Below are 14099 nucleotides of genomic sequence, written 5' to 3'. Positions count from 1 at the left end.
AGCCGGTCTGCTTCCTCTGTAGTTACGCCCCTGGCCCAGGGTCACATTTGTCCAGTGTTTATAAATGAGCCCCATACTTATTAAAGAGTTTGTTCACCTTTGAGTTGACTAGTATGAGGTAGAGAGTGATATTCTGACACAATTTTCATTTTTGGTAGAACCTACAGTTGCACTTGCATAGACTGTATTCAGTGTTGCACTCGGCTCTATATTTTAGCCCCTGTTACACCACCCTATACACTGACTCAACGGGAAACGTGGCTGCTGAACTATACAACTGCCCCTACAGAGAACGGAGAGGACACAGAGAGGGTAAATACATTTGAAGGGAAAGTGAACTCTCAGCAGGTGTCAGAGAACAGGATTTCTACGGTAAAATGCCACCTGAGGTAAATTTCCTGCCCCAAGTCAAAAAAGCCCTTGGGAATAAGTTTTGGCTGCTGGGGTCAATGACCTCCGTTTGAAAACTGGAAAGAGTCAGAAGAGAATGGCATATAATTAAAAAAAAACATGCTCTTTAATGTCTTTACAGAAAAAGGAATACCCTGGAGTTGATATTCATAGCTGTTTAGAAAACAGGAATCTTGTAAATTGCCAATCCCACCAGAGAGTGGAAAAGCCACATGCTGATTTTTACTGATTAAAGAAAACACTATTGCACCTTGTTTTAATCCATTTTACATTTTGAAGCAAGCACCAAAAGCACTTCATTTGATTTAATTATAATTTAAATTGGAGATAGCACCTTGCAGAAATCAATATAGCACTTTAAAACACACACAAAAATCTGTGCATAGACTTTCTATGGTTCAAGACACACACAAATTAGTGTTGTAACACTTTGGTGATTGCACTGAATATTAACAATATTGCACTAGGTTCTGTTATTTGGTTTTTTTTCCATAGCCTGTGGTGCTGATCATTAATTGTATTTTGATTTAAAAAAACATGAAAGAAAATACATACTGAAAACCAAGTGCAAAGTTGCTAGGAATAGGGCATTTCATATCATACTAAAAGTTAACTCAAAAGAAAACCCTTTAAAAGTCATAGGGGGTTATTTAGAGTTTTTTTCTACCTCAAATCTCGAATGGTACCTTATTTAAGAAAACAACTTCAATGGCAAAAAACACGAATGTGCGAGTTCGGGTCCTGCAACCCAAAAACTTAAATTGATCAAGTTTTCCGCAGAAAAAAACCCACAAATCGATTCGAGTTTTCAGCCAAAGCCCTCCGAAAACAAACTCAAACATCTAAAGCTGCTTCTGGAATGTCAAGAACACAGTTAAGTCTTTGGTTATAGAATCTCAAGAATATACTGGACGCATTTCTTGCACTTTGCTGTCCTTTGTAGCTGACGGAAGCGCAACACCATTGCTGGTCTCTATAAGGCTGCGTCTTTCTCTGATCCCACACCCAGTGGCCCTGTTACAGTACGATTTGTCAGAGAACTTATCTTGGTTTGTTTTTCATTTCCCTCTCTAGTGTTGAATCAAAACAATGTTATAGTGTAATTCAGGAAGGAAGCCCCTAAATATCTATGTATTATTGCCCAGCTACTGCTGCTTTGCATGTTAACATTTCCCCTGTCATTTTTCTTAACAATACAAAACTGTGGTAGGAGTGTGGGGCCCCCAGGGATATTGTGGTTATATCTAAGTAACTTCTGTTTCAGAACATGATGGGAAATGGGCAATGTAAATATATGACATTTAAGCATATGACACATAGTTTAGCAGAGAACCCCATGATTTGTCCACTCTCTGTCCCATATTTGTGCAAATTGACAGGACTGAAATCCACCTCTCAATAGGGACTGAACCAGTGTTTTCCCTGCCAGAGTTTATGAGGATGATTTATTCAATTTTTTTACTTTTTATTTTTTCAATTTGAACTTTGTAGGACTAAAAATCTTGCATGTAAAGAAGGGTTTTATTACATTTTTAATATATATTAAGGGGATTTTTTATGGGTCGATTTTATTTTTACGTGAAAAATTAGAGTTTTCAAAGGTATTTCTCAGTCAAGATTTATTTTCCCTCAAAGCTGGAAATAGCTAAAATCCGAAAATACTCCAGCTAAAATCTGTCTAGTTCATATAGAGGTCAATGGCAGAGGTCCCTTGAACCAACTGAAGATGTTCGTAAGCCTTAATAATGTTCGATAGTCTTTCTTTTTCGATGTTTTTTACTCGAAAACTTGATCAATTCGAGCAGTTTGAGGTTTTTTTTTTTTTGCTGAAAACTCGATCAATTCGAGTATTTGAGTTTTTCACCCCAAATTCGCTGATTCTAGTTTTTTACATTCGAGTTCTTTCATAAATTCGTAAACATTTGAGTTGTGAGTTCATTCGATGTATAAAAAAAACCTCACAAAGCTCTAAAACTCAACCTTTGATTAATAAACCCCTAAGTGTAATACACACAAAATACTATAATGTAAAACTCCACCAGCTAAAAAGCTGTCAAGGTCATGTAGAAGTAAATGGGAGCTATGCATAGCAAACTGTAAAATATTTAGGTATGTTACGGTTATAAAGTTTTTGAAGTTACTTTTGCTTGTACACACAATAAATTCGGTGTAAACTAGGATTTTGAGGTTTTCATACTCTCATTTGGATTCCTTCCGCGTTTTTAATTTGTTCATGCTTTTTATAGTCAGATCTTTTAATAAAAAAGTAGACATTCATTCTTTTTTTTTTTTAAAATGTGAGTTTAGTCGTAGTTGAAGAAACTTCTAAAACTACACAAATTTGAATTTTGCTAAATAGGCCAAAGAATGTGTTGTTCCATACTATGTTTGTTTTTCAAACACAAGGTATTTTCAGCTGTTTGGACATAAAGCTCTACTTTGGGAAATCCTACAGTTTTAATGCTACAAGGAAATAACTTGTATTTTTAAATAGGGTATAGTTTGTTTCCTCTTAAAGGAGCAGTTGACTTGAAATTATCTTCCAGAATAGCTCTGACATAAAACATAATGAAAGCCAGAGGTGAATTACATCCAAATAATTCTTTGCATAGTTGTCAGCTGTTAGGGGCCAGTATTGGTTTTTTTTCATAGTTCTCACACCCAACAACTATTATTATATTTATTAAAACGTATTTATAAAGTTCCAGCATCTTTTGCAACAATATGGCAGCTCCCACACATATGTATACATAGAAATTTGCAATAAGGGGGTGTTCTATTTGGACTATACCCTCACACTGTACTGTAAGTAATAATATTTCAGATCCCAACTATATGTATAAAGGAAAACAGAAAAGGAAAATGCTTGTGTACATGATACTGTGGAAAAAGAAAGGCATTATGCTAATTGTATTTCATCCTTCCAATAACACATCCTTCTCTTTATGTCTGTATTGATACACAAGGGTGGGTCCCTCATGTACAAATTTAAATGTTTATAGACTAACCTTTTAACTGGAGATCAGTTGTCTTTGTCAAATTAATCCAGGCCAGGAACTCAATCAATGGGTTTTATTCAAAAGTAATCCTTTACTGTGTCCTTTATAACAATATACACCTGATGTTAGATACTTAATCATTGGTTTAGGTTATTGTTATTAGTAGAGCAGGTTATACTGGTGCGGTTTTTTTGGTTGTCTTTGTATAGAAGTATGCATTATACCCTTATAGTTTGTCTAAAGGTGGCCATAGGCACACAGATAATATCATACTAAACTAATTTTCCTACTCTTACCGTATATACTCGAGTATAAGCCGAGTTTTTCAGCCCCCAAAATATGCTGAAAAACTCTACCTCGGCTTATACTCGGGTCAAGCGCAAAAACGGTCGCCGGCGTCTAAGAATAGTCGCCAGTGTCCAAGAATAGTCGCCGGCGTCCAAGAATAGTCTCCAAGAATATTCGCCGGGGTCCAAGAATGGTAGCCGGCATCCAAAAACGAGACGCCGGCACCTCCAATGGGAGCAGAAACCCTAAATTTTTTGATTGAAACTTACCAGAAGCTGCTTCATTTCTCACCCTAGGCTTATACTCGAGTCAATAAGCTTTCCCAGTTTTTGGAGGTAAAATTAGGTACCTCGGCTTATACTCAGGACGGCTTATACTCGAGTATATACGGTATATTCGGTGCGTGTATGGTGGGAGACGACCGATGTCGGCAGAAGAGTTGGATATCGGTTGACTTGTTGATCGTGCTGGCCAGAAAATTTTGTTCGGGTGCCTTTGAAGACACTCGAACATCGGCCATTGTTAGAGCTGAATTGTTAGATACAGTTAGAATTCTATTGTTTCTATCTGTATACAGTATCTGACAATTCAGCTCTACACGTGTGTATTGAACGAACCATCTTCCCTGGAAACATCGTAATTGTAGCTTGTATGGCCACCTTAAGTAGGTAAGTGTAGAAAGAGATTAAAGCTTCATGTACTTGTTCTTGGAAGGATATAATTCAGTTTGCATAATGCACGGAGATTTCAACACATGAGAAGTTTCACTTGCATTTCTGGTATTTGAAAAATGTCTTTGTGTATAAGACTACACCTTTAGGGCAGTTGCACATGGGGCTTGAAAATACCCCTCTTTAGGTAATCACTGAAACCGCACGTCATCAAAAGGGGTTTTGGGTATTTTCTGTTCTGTACAACAAGCAGAACTGGAAATAAGGCCAGGTGCACTTTAACCATAACAGCAGATGGTGCCTAACCTCGTAACATGATTTACCATCATTACAGCACGGCTGAAGCACAACCTTCTATTCAATATATAGTGGGGGATAATTAGATAGGGCAATCCAAGTATCTTTCACAAGGCTGGTCGAACAGGTTACCAGGAGTTTTCCAGGCTCGAGAAGGGCCTCTATTTGTTCCAGCCAGTTGACCTATATTCTCTGTTGCCATAAAAGCTCTACTTCTTTGCCTTTTACATTTCCTCTCCAATCACAGGAGCACCCATGGGTGCAGCCCATTTCCAATGTGTCACTGCCAACCGAGCAGAAAAGAAAGTAGGAATTGTGGCGTTATCCTTAAGGTGGCCATACACACACCAATATTATTATATGAAACAACGTTTTGTAAGATATTCGGTGCATGTATGGTGGGAGATGAAGCGATATCAGCAAAAGCCTGATCATCTCACCAATCGGACAGGATGGAAACATTTTATTGGGAGCCTTTGAAGGTGGCTGAACATCTTAATGCTGAATTTTCAGATAGTAATTGATACATGTATGGCCAACTTTACAGTCATTTAACATGTTGCTCTCAGAGACTTAACTGTTCTTCTTATCAGACATCTGCGAGTAGAAGAGCATTCCTGTGCTGCCCTGAGAGAGGCAGAACTAATTCACAGAGAGACAGGAAAAAAGCTCACTCATGATCTCAGAAACCTGTATTTCTGGTTTCCACAGGAGTCTTGTGCCTGTGCTGCGTTACAGGGTGGGTCACCTTTAAATATGTTATAGAAAGGTCAATTCTAAGCAACTTTACAATTGGTTTTCATTATTTATTTATTTTTATAGGTTTTTCATTATTTGCTTTTTTCTTCTGACTCTTTCCAGCTTTGAAATGGGAGTCACTGACCCAATCTAAAAAGCAAATGCTCTGTAAGGCTACAAATATATTAATATTGCTTAATAACTTCTCTTTCTATTCAGGCCTCTCTTATTTGTATGCCAGTCTCTTATTTGTATGCCAGTCTCTTATTTGTATGCCAGTCTCTTATTCAAATCATCAGATCCCATAAAACTATGGCAGCATATATATTACCCTGTACTAAGCACAATTCAGCAGGAACAGTCCCCTAAGTTTGCTCATAGTCTGTACAGAGAGATCCCATAAAACTATGGCAGCATAGGTATTCCCCTGTACTAAGCACAATTCAGCAGGAACAGTCCCCCAAGTTTGCTCATAGTCTGTACAGAGAGATCCCATAAAACTATGGCAGCATAGGTATCCCCTGTACTAAGCACAATTCAGTCTGTACAGAGAGATCCCATAAAACTATGATAGGATAAGTATTCCTTTGTACTAAAGACAATTCACCAGGAAGGTCTGCTTGCGTTTTAACAGTGGGAAACTCAAAGTCCATTTCCAGTATATGTTATATTGTTTCCGTGTAGTGACGGCGAGATGAATGTGTGAGTTTATCAGAAAACAGCAGCTTAATGGGATTCTGTCATGATTTTTATGATATAGTTTTTATTTCTAAATGACACTGTTTACACTGCAAATAATTCACTGTACAATATAAAATGTCATTCCTGAACCAGCAAGTGTATTTAGTTGTAATATTGGTGTGTAGGTGCATCTCAGCTCATTTTGCCTGGTCATGTGATTTCAGAAAGAGCCAGCACTTTAGGATGGAACTGCTTTCTGGCAGGCTGTTGTTTCTCCTACTCAATGTAACTGAATGTGTCTCAGTGGGACCTGGATTTTACTATTGAGTGCTGTTCTTATATCTATCAGGCAGCTGTTATCTTGTGTTAGGGAGCTGCTATCTGGTTACCTTCCCATTGTTCTGTTGTTTGGCTGCTGGGGGGGGGAAGGGGTGATATCACTCCAACTTGCAGTACAGCAGTAAAGAGTGACTGAAGTTTATCACAGCACAAGTAACATGACTGGGGCAGCTTGATTCAAGTTTTTTCTATGAAAAAAACTTGACAAAAATAGCAAACAACTCCAAATTGATCCCAGGACGTCTCCCATTGACTAAAACAGCAATTTGGCAGGTTTTAGGTGGCAAATTCGAGTTCCTAAAGGGCCAGTGTATGATAAATCTCAAAAATCAAATTTGAATGAAAAAAAACTCGAATCAAATTTTAGGAATACCCTATTCGCATTTGACAGTTTTGGAATTAAAAAAAAAAATAGAAAATTCAAATTTTCAATTCGACCCTTGATAAATCTGCCCCTTAAAGGGGAAGGAAACCTAGTCGGTGCAAACCCCCCACCCCCCCTCCCGTTTGTTGCCCACCCTCCCTCCTCCCCCTGGCCTACCCGTCCCGCTGGGCAAATGCCCCTAACTTGTTACTTACCCTTCTGCGCAGGTCCAGTCCAGGGAGTTCACAGACGGCATCTTCTTCCACGCGATCTTCTTCCTGCTGTGAACGGCGCATGCGCAGTAGGATCATTTCGCCGGTACGATCTACTGCACATGCGCGTGACTTTTGGCGCATGCGCAGTAGATCGTACCGGCGAAATGATAATACTGCGCATGCGCCAAAATGCCGTTCACAGCAGGAAGAAGATTGCGTGGAAGAAGATGTCGTCGGTGAACTCCCTGGACTGGACCTGCGCAGAAGGGTAAGTAACAAGTTAGGGGCATTTGCCCAGCGGGACGGGTAGGCCAGGGGGGAGGGTGGGCAACACACGGGGGGGGGGGGTTTTGTGCCAACTAGGTTTCCTTCCCCTTTAAGGTTGTTCACTTTTGAATTAACTTTAAGTATGATGTAAAGAGTGATATTCTGAGACAATCTGCAATTACTTTCGGACAGATATCGGTCAGGGAAGCCTGTCGGAGGGCCCCTATACACTTCCAATAAGCTGTGGACTTAATCTGTCGGCAGCTTCTATCTGTCTGTGTATGGGGGCCTTAACACTGAAAAAATCATCATCATCATCATCAAATCAGTCTGTTCTTCCTCCCTCCTATATTATCTCTACTATTGATCACTCATTAACCCTGTCACCTCCAAACAGTGCCTGTGAACTTGGGTTCCCTCCTCTGCCCACATTAATACTACTGTCAAAACCTGTCACATCAATAATGTTATAATCAGCTAATGTGCTCATGCATGCTCTCATGCTATCCCGACTAGATCACTGTAACCTGCTACTAACTGGCCTCCCTAACTGCCATCTCTCCCCACTACAGGCAGTATTAAACTTAATTAGAACTGATGTAAGACTCCTCCTCCTCTCATCCAAGACAGAACAGGCCACTCCCCTGCTAAAATCCTTATCATATTTTTATAAACTCCTCCTTTTAACGTTCCCTTTATTCCTCTGCACCCCAGTCTATCTCTACTCTTGTGTCTCTTTACATTCCTGGCCGTCTCCTCCTCTTGGTTTCACCCCCCACTATTACTACTTTTACCCCTCCTTAACCCTTTCTGCCTTGCTGCTCCATACATTGGGAATGCCATTCCCATCCCAGAATTCCTCTGGAGAGATTCCTTCCGCTTTCTTTTCAGAACATGTGACCCAGTACTGGCACTTGTATTGCACTTACCCACCCACTTAGATTGCAAGCTCTACAGGGCAACACCATGTTTCCACTTGTCTCTATAAAATTAAGATCTAAATCTTTAAAGGAACAGTTCAGTATGAAAATAAAAACTGGATTAATAGATAGGCTGTGCAAAATAAAAAATGTATCTAATATAGTTAGTTAGCCAAAAATGTGATGTATAAAGGCTGGAGTGAGTGGATGTGTAACATAATAGCCAGAACACTACTTCCTGCTTTTCAGCTCTAACTCTGAGTTAGTCAGTGACTATAAGGGGGGCCACATGGGACATAACTGTTCAGTGAGTTTGCAATTGATCTAAGTGTATATAGATTGCAGCACTCCAGGTTTTTCATTAAAACCGCTTTTATTTCAATATAGCATAGTTTGCAATTGATCCTCAGCATTCAGCTCAGATTCAAAAGCAACAGATATGACCCATGTGCCCCCCCTCAAGTCACTGATTGGTTACTGCCTGGTAACCAATCAGTGGAAAGCAAGAGAGCTGAAAAGCAGGAAGTAGTGTTCTGGCTATTATGTTACATTTCCAGTCACTCCAGCCTTTATACATTACATTTTTGACTAACTAACTATATTAGAAAGATTTTTTATTTTGGAAAGCCTATATATTTGCCCAGTTTTTATTTTTATACTGAAAAATTCCTTTAATGTAACTATATTTATTTGTATTTATTACTGCATTGACCCCTGTTTGTTCTATGAATGTATTGTCCTGTTGTACAGTGCTGTGTATATAAACACCACTATATAAATAAATACATATATGACACAGCTCCTGTATTTTTACTCACACACATATTGTGCCCCCTAGTGGTAAGGAGTAGGACACCCCAAGCACAGAGGAGCCTGGGAGGATCAGGGCATAAAGCTGATGTGCAGGAGACACACAAAGTCCATGTGATAATGTTATTGGAGCAGTTACTGTGAGTTACAGTTGTGCCCTGCAGAACAGCTCTGCATATGAAGTGCAGTTTCTGTGATGCTCATGTGCCAGTCTAGTAGCAGAGACAGTGTCAGTAATCAGCCGAGGGATATAATGTGGTGCCAATCCCATCTATTTCTTATCAACTGCTGTTTTCATTATAGAAGTCTTTAGGCTGAACTTCATTCACTGCCCAGTCCTGCCATGTATAGACCCTTCCCTGTGGCACAATTCCCTGCTCTTTTCTGTTTCCATCATTTCCCCCAATCACATCTCATTGCCTAAATTGTACTTTTATGTTCCTCAGCCAAAGGTTTCTGTGCCAATACCCACCTATGGCCAATAGGGGGCACTGGGACTTCATGCAAATCTTGCCTGGGATTTAACTACACTCACTGCAAAATCACTGCTAAATCCTGGATGAATTATCTACTAGAATTTGAAAAGAATTTGAGTCTGTCCTGTTACCTTTGCATTAGACAAATAACTTCTTCCGTATTAACCAGTAATGCCTCCCAGGTGCCTACAGTAAATAGAATGCGGCATCCACTATATATGGATGGAGCTGCCATATTGTTTCCCTTAGACCAGGGGTCTCCAACCTTTTTTACTCGTGAGCCACATTCAAATGTAAAAAGAGTTGGGGAGCAACACAAGCATGAAAAGTCCCTTGGGTGCCAAATAAGGGCTGTTATTGGCTGTTTGGTAGCCCCTATATGGACTGGAAGCCTACAGGAGGTTCTATTTGGCACTGTACTTAGTTTTTATGCAATTAAAACTGGCTTTGAAGCCTGAAATTCAAAAATACGCTCCTGCTTTGAGGACACTGAGAGCAACATCCAAACGGTTGGAGAGAAACACGTTGCTCATGAGCTACTGGTTGGGGATCACTGCCTTAGACAGTACAGTATGAGTGTGCAGGATAAGAAGTCAGCACTCACCATCCATAGGTAGTCTTGTTAGGTGTGCGTCCCAGGCAGCCACTTGCAGCCAAATAGAAAACCAGACCAACGGAAATTTTTTATTTAACGGGCTTTATTCAGACACAATACAGCAACGTTTCAGGCATTATCAGCTTGAGGAAAGGCTAATCTAAGCCTGAAATGTTGCTGTATTGCATCTGAATAAAGACCTTCAAAAAAATACTTTTTAAGAAAATTTCCATTGGTCTGGTGCTGTCTGTTTAAAAGGAGTACAGTATGAGTGTGGAGATTATTGTGTGCCCAGAGCATTCCCTCTTTGTATTTCTATATTTATACATATGTGTGGGAGCTGCCACAGGCAGTACAATATATCTATCTATCTATCTATATATATATATATATATATATATATATATATATATATATATATATATATATATATATATATGGAACAGCAAAAACAGGGTAAATATACACAACATATTAATTGGCACCAATGACTTTTAAAACATTACAATTTATTAGGACTGTGACCATATAAAGGCACAAGGCTGCAGGCTGAGTTATACAGGGAACTCTGAGTATCACTAATGTATTATAAGGGATAATGTACCCCCTACTGTAAATGATAAGGATATTAGAAGTCACAAGGGGTTGTTCTGTGACCATATAAAGGCACAAGGCTACAGGCTGAGTTATACAGGGAACTCTGAGTATCACTCATGTATTACAAGGGATAATGTACCCCCTACTGTAAATGATAAGGATATTAGAAGTCACTAAGGGGTTGTTCTGTGACCATATAAAGGCACAAGGCTGCAGGCTGAGTTATACAGGGAACTCTGAGTATCACTCATGTATTATAAGGGATAATGTACCCCCTACTGTAAATGATAAGGATATTAGAAGTCACTGAGGGGTTTGTTCTGTGACCATATAAAGTCACAAGGCTGCAGGGTGAGTTATACAGGGAATTCTGAGTATCACTCATGTAATATAAGGGATAATGTACCCCCTACTGTAAATGATAAGGATATTAGAAGTCACTGAGGGGTTGTTCTGTGACCATATAAAGGCACAAGGCTGCAGGCTGAGTTATACAGGGAACTCTGAGTATCACTCGTGTATTATATGGTATAATGTACCCCCTACTGTAAATGATAAGGATATTAGAAGTCACTGAGGGGTTGTTCTGTGACCATATAAAGTCACAAGGCTGCAGGCTGAGTTATACAGGGAACTCTGAGTATCACTCATGTATTATAAGGGATAATGTACCCCCTACTGTAAATGATAAGGATATTAGAAGTCACTGAGGGGTTGTTCTGTGACCATATAAAGGCACAAGGCTGCAAGCTGAGTTATACAGGGAACTCTGAGTATCACTCATGTATTATAAAGGATAATGTACCCCCTACTGTAAATGATAAGGATATTAGAAGTCACTGAGGGGTTGTTCTGTGACCATATAAAGGCACAAGGCTGCAGGCTGAGTTATACAGGGAACTCTGAGTATCACTCATGTATTATAAGGGATAATGTACCCCCTACTGTAAATGATAAGGATATTAGAAGTCACGGAGGGGTTGTTCTGTGACCATAACAAAAATGAAGGGCACTGGACACGGAATATGTTGATCACTCACCACATTGAATAGGTGGTCCAGGTGCCTCAGACCCTCAGCTTAGGGAGAGGATAAGCCAGCATCATACAAAAAGACGGGTATTGGGCACTCAGAAAGATTCCACAAGGACACCAAAATTAAAGTTAAAAATATAATATTTATTGTAGATTCATTAAAAAAAGGAACAGTATCTCAATTGGTCCTATGGGTTTTGAGCACCCCAGGGCACTTAATCATGGGCTATCTTTACCTCGCAGGAAGTAGGTATTTATAGAGAGACATGACCAATAGGAAACAAGATACAAAACATTTAAATTAAAGCAAAGAAAGGAAAATGTCTCTGAAAAGAAAATCAAACTCTTAGGGGCAGATTTATTAAGGGTCGATATGGAATTTTTTTAGTCAAAACTATCAAATTTGACTAGGGACTTATCCAAACTCAATTCAATTTTTTTTTTTTAAATCGAATTCAAATTTTGTGATTTAGCCCTTTAAGAATTAGAATTTGACTATTCACCACCTAAAACCTGCGAATTACTGTAAAAGTCAATGGGAGAAGTCCAGGGATAAATTTGGAGATGTTTGTTGACTTCTTGACATTCAAGTTTTTTTGGGAGAAAAATTTTCAAAGTTTTAAGGTCGTTTAAATTCTCTCAAGTTTAAAAACACGATTTTTAAAATACATTTCCCCAGTCGAATTTAAGGGAGTTTAAAAAACTCACATGAATTTGACATTCGACCCTTGATAAATATGCCTCTTAATATCTCTAAAAGAGGTACAATCTCAGAAAACACACATACATACAGATACAAAATACCCAAACACAGCATATTATATACATCATATACACAACTCAGAGAGAAAACAATAAAGGAGGGTATTAATTAAGCAGATACTTCAAATTTAAATTAAACCCTAAAGATGCAAAAACATTCACATAAATATAGATTAGCATTTTTTACACATATTTTTCGGTACAAGCAATTGAACGGGTATTTACAGACACGTTGCCATTAGGTATAATTTTTTACTTTTGTGACTTGTTTTGTATGATGAATATACTGAATGATGTCATAATTACTCTGTCCTGTTCTTAGAACATCTGTACTAGTGATGTGCAGGTCAGGGTTTTCCTGACCCGCCCTGCTGCAGCCCGCCCCTCCGGGGTCCTTTTATAGACCCGCACCGCCACTGACATCACAATGACGTCACACAAGGGGCGGAGCTAGCAGACTCGAGACTATAAAACCGGAACCCGGAAGTTAGTTGCCGGCATTTGAAGGTGGCCTGCACCTGCCCGACCCGCGAGTATCGGGTCAGCCCGCACATCACTAATCTGTACCATAAAAATGTCCCTATTATAATGGCGATAGAGAATGTATCATTGCGACAAAACCTTACTAATTCTTTATTAATGGGACAATGTTGGTTCATGCAGCTCAAAGTGGTTGCACATTTGGTAGTAAGTGGCTTCTGGTAGATAGAAGACACTTTCTGATCATTTTTAGGTTGCCATTGAGAGGTTCTATTGGCTGGCATAAGCAGCTTTTGAAGGAGATGGTAACCGGTTAAATCCAGTTTATGATGTCACAATGACCCTGTCCTGTTGCTATAGAAACCTAATGTAAACATAAAAAAGTCCAATCATCCACACTTGTGATATCATAATGACAATGCCCTGTTGCTATAGTTACCAAGGTGTCCCATATGATGTCATAATGACCATCCTGTTGCTATAGTAACTAAATGTAAACACAAAAAGATCCAATCATCCACCCTTTGTGATGTCATAATAACAATGCCCTGTTGCTATAGTTACCCAGGTGTCCTGTATGATGTCATAATCACCCTATCCTGTTACCATAGTTACCCAGGTGCAGATGTTAGTTGTTAGGTTTGCGCAGCTCATTCTCTATATTTCCTGCGTCGGATGAACATCTCACCACCGTTCTCCATGCAAGGAATATTAATTTTTTTATTTTTTATTTTATTTTACAAAAACAATCCAAGGTAATGTGGGGCTGTAGGTAGACTATGGCGGGAGGTGGGGGACAGGTTTTTTAAGATGTATTGTTTTGTAATTTTTAGGAAATCGTGGGCTGATTTTTAATGGCTTTTTGCCTGTTCTGGAAGTTCAGGAGGTGTTAGTGATTAGTTGTACCTGTTTATCTTCTGTTTGCCTTATGCAAAGTGCTGTGGAATATACTTGCCCTTAATAAATGAATGTAGTAATAATAATAATAATAATAATAACAGCACTACTCTATGTCATCTATTATATTCTCTACCAACAGGTACATTATAAATGTTGTAGCAGTATGCTGAACAGATGAGGTAGATAAATAAATGATAATACTGATGTACCTTCCCTTACATTATTCTTTCTTTTTATCCCTCAGAAACAGAAGTAA

At 39.0% G+C, this 14099-nt stretch overlaps 1 protein-coding gene across 1 annotated transcript in view; it reads right to left on the bottom strand.

Annotated features, from left to right (window-relative positions):
• dennd3.L (DENN/MADD domain containing 3 L homeolog) overlaps positions 1 to 14099 on the bottom strand; it is a 99149-nt gene that overhangs the window by 62841 nt on the left and 22209 nt on the right. The gene's annotated exons all lie outside the window — the stretch shown is intronic.

The sequence above is a fragment of the Xenopus laevis genome, chromosome 6L, assembly GCF_017654675.1.
Source record: "Xenopus laevis strain J_2021 chromosome 6L, Xenopus_laevis_v10.1, whole genome shotgun sequence".
In the NCBI taxonomy this organism is placed as follows: Eukaryota; Metazoa; Chordata; class Amphibia; order Anura; family Pipidae; genus Xenopus; species Xenopus laevis.
Note: the sequence above shows the minus strand (reverse complement) of the source record. Positions and strands in the feature narration are given on the sequence as shown.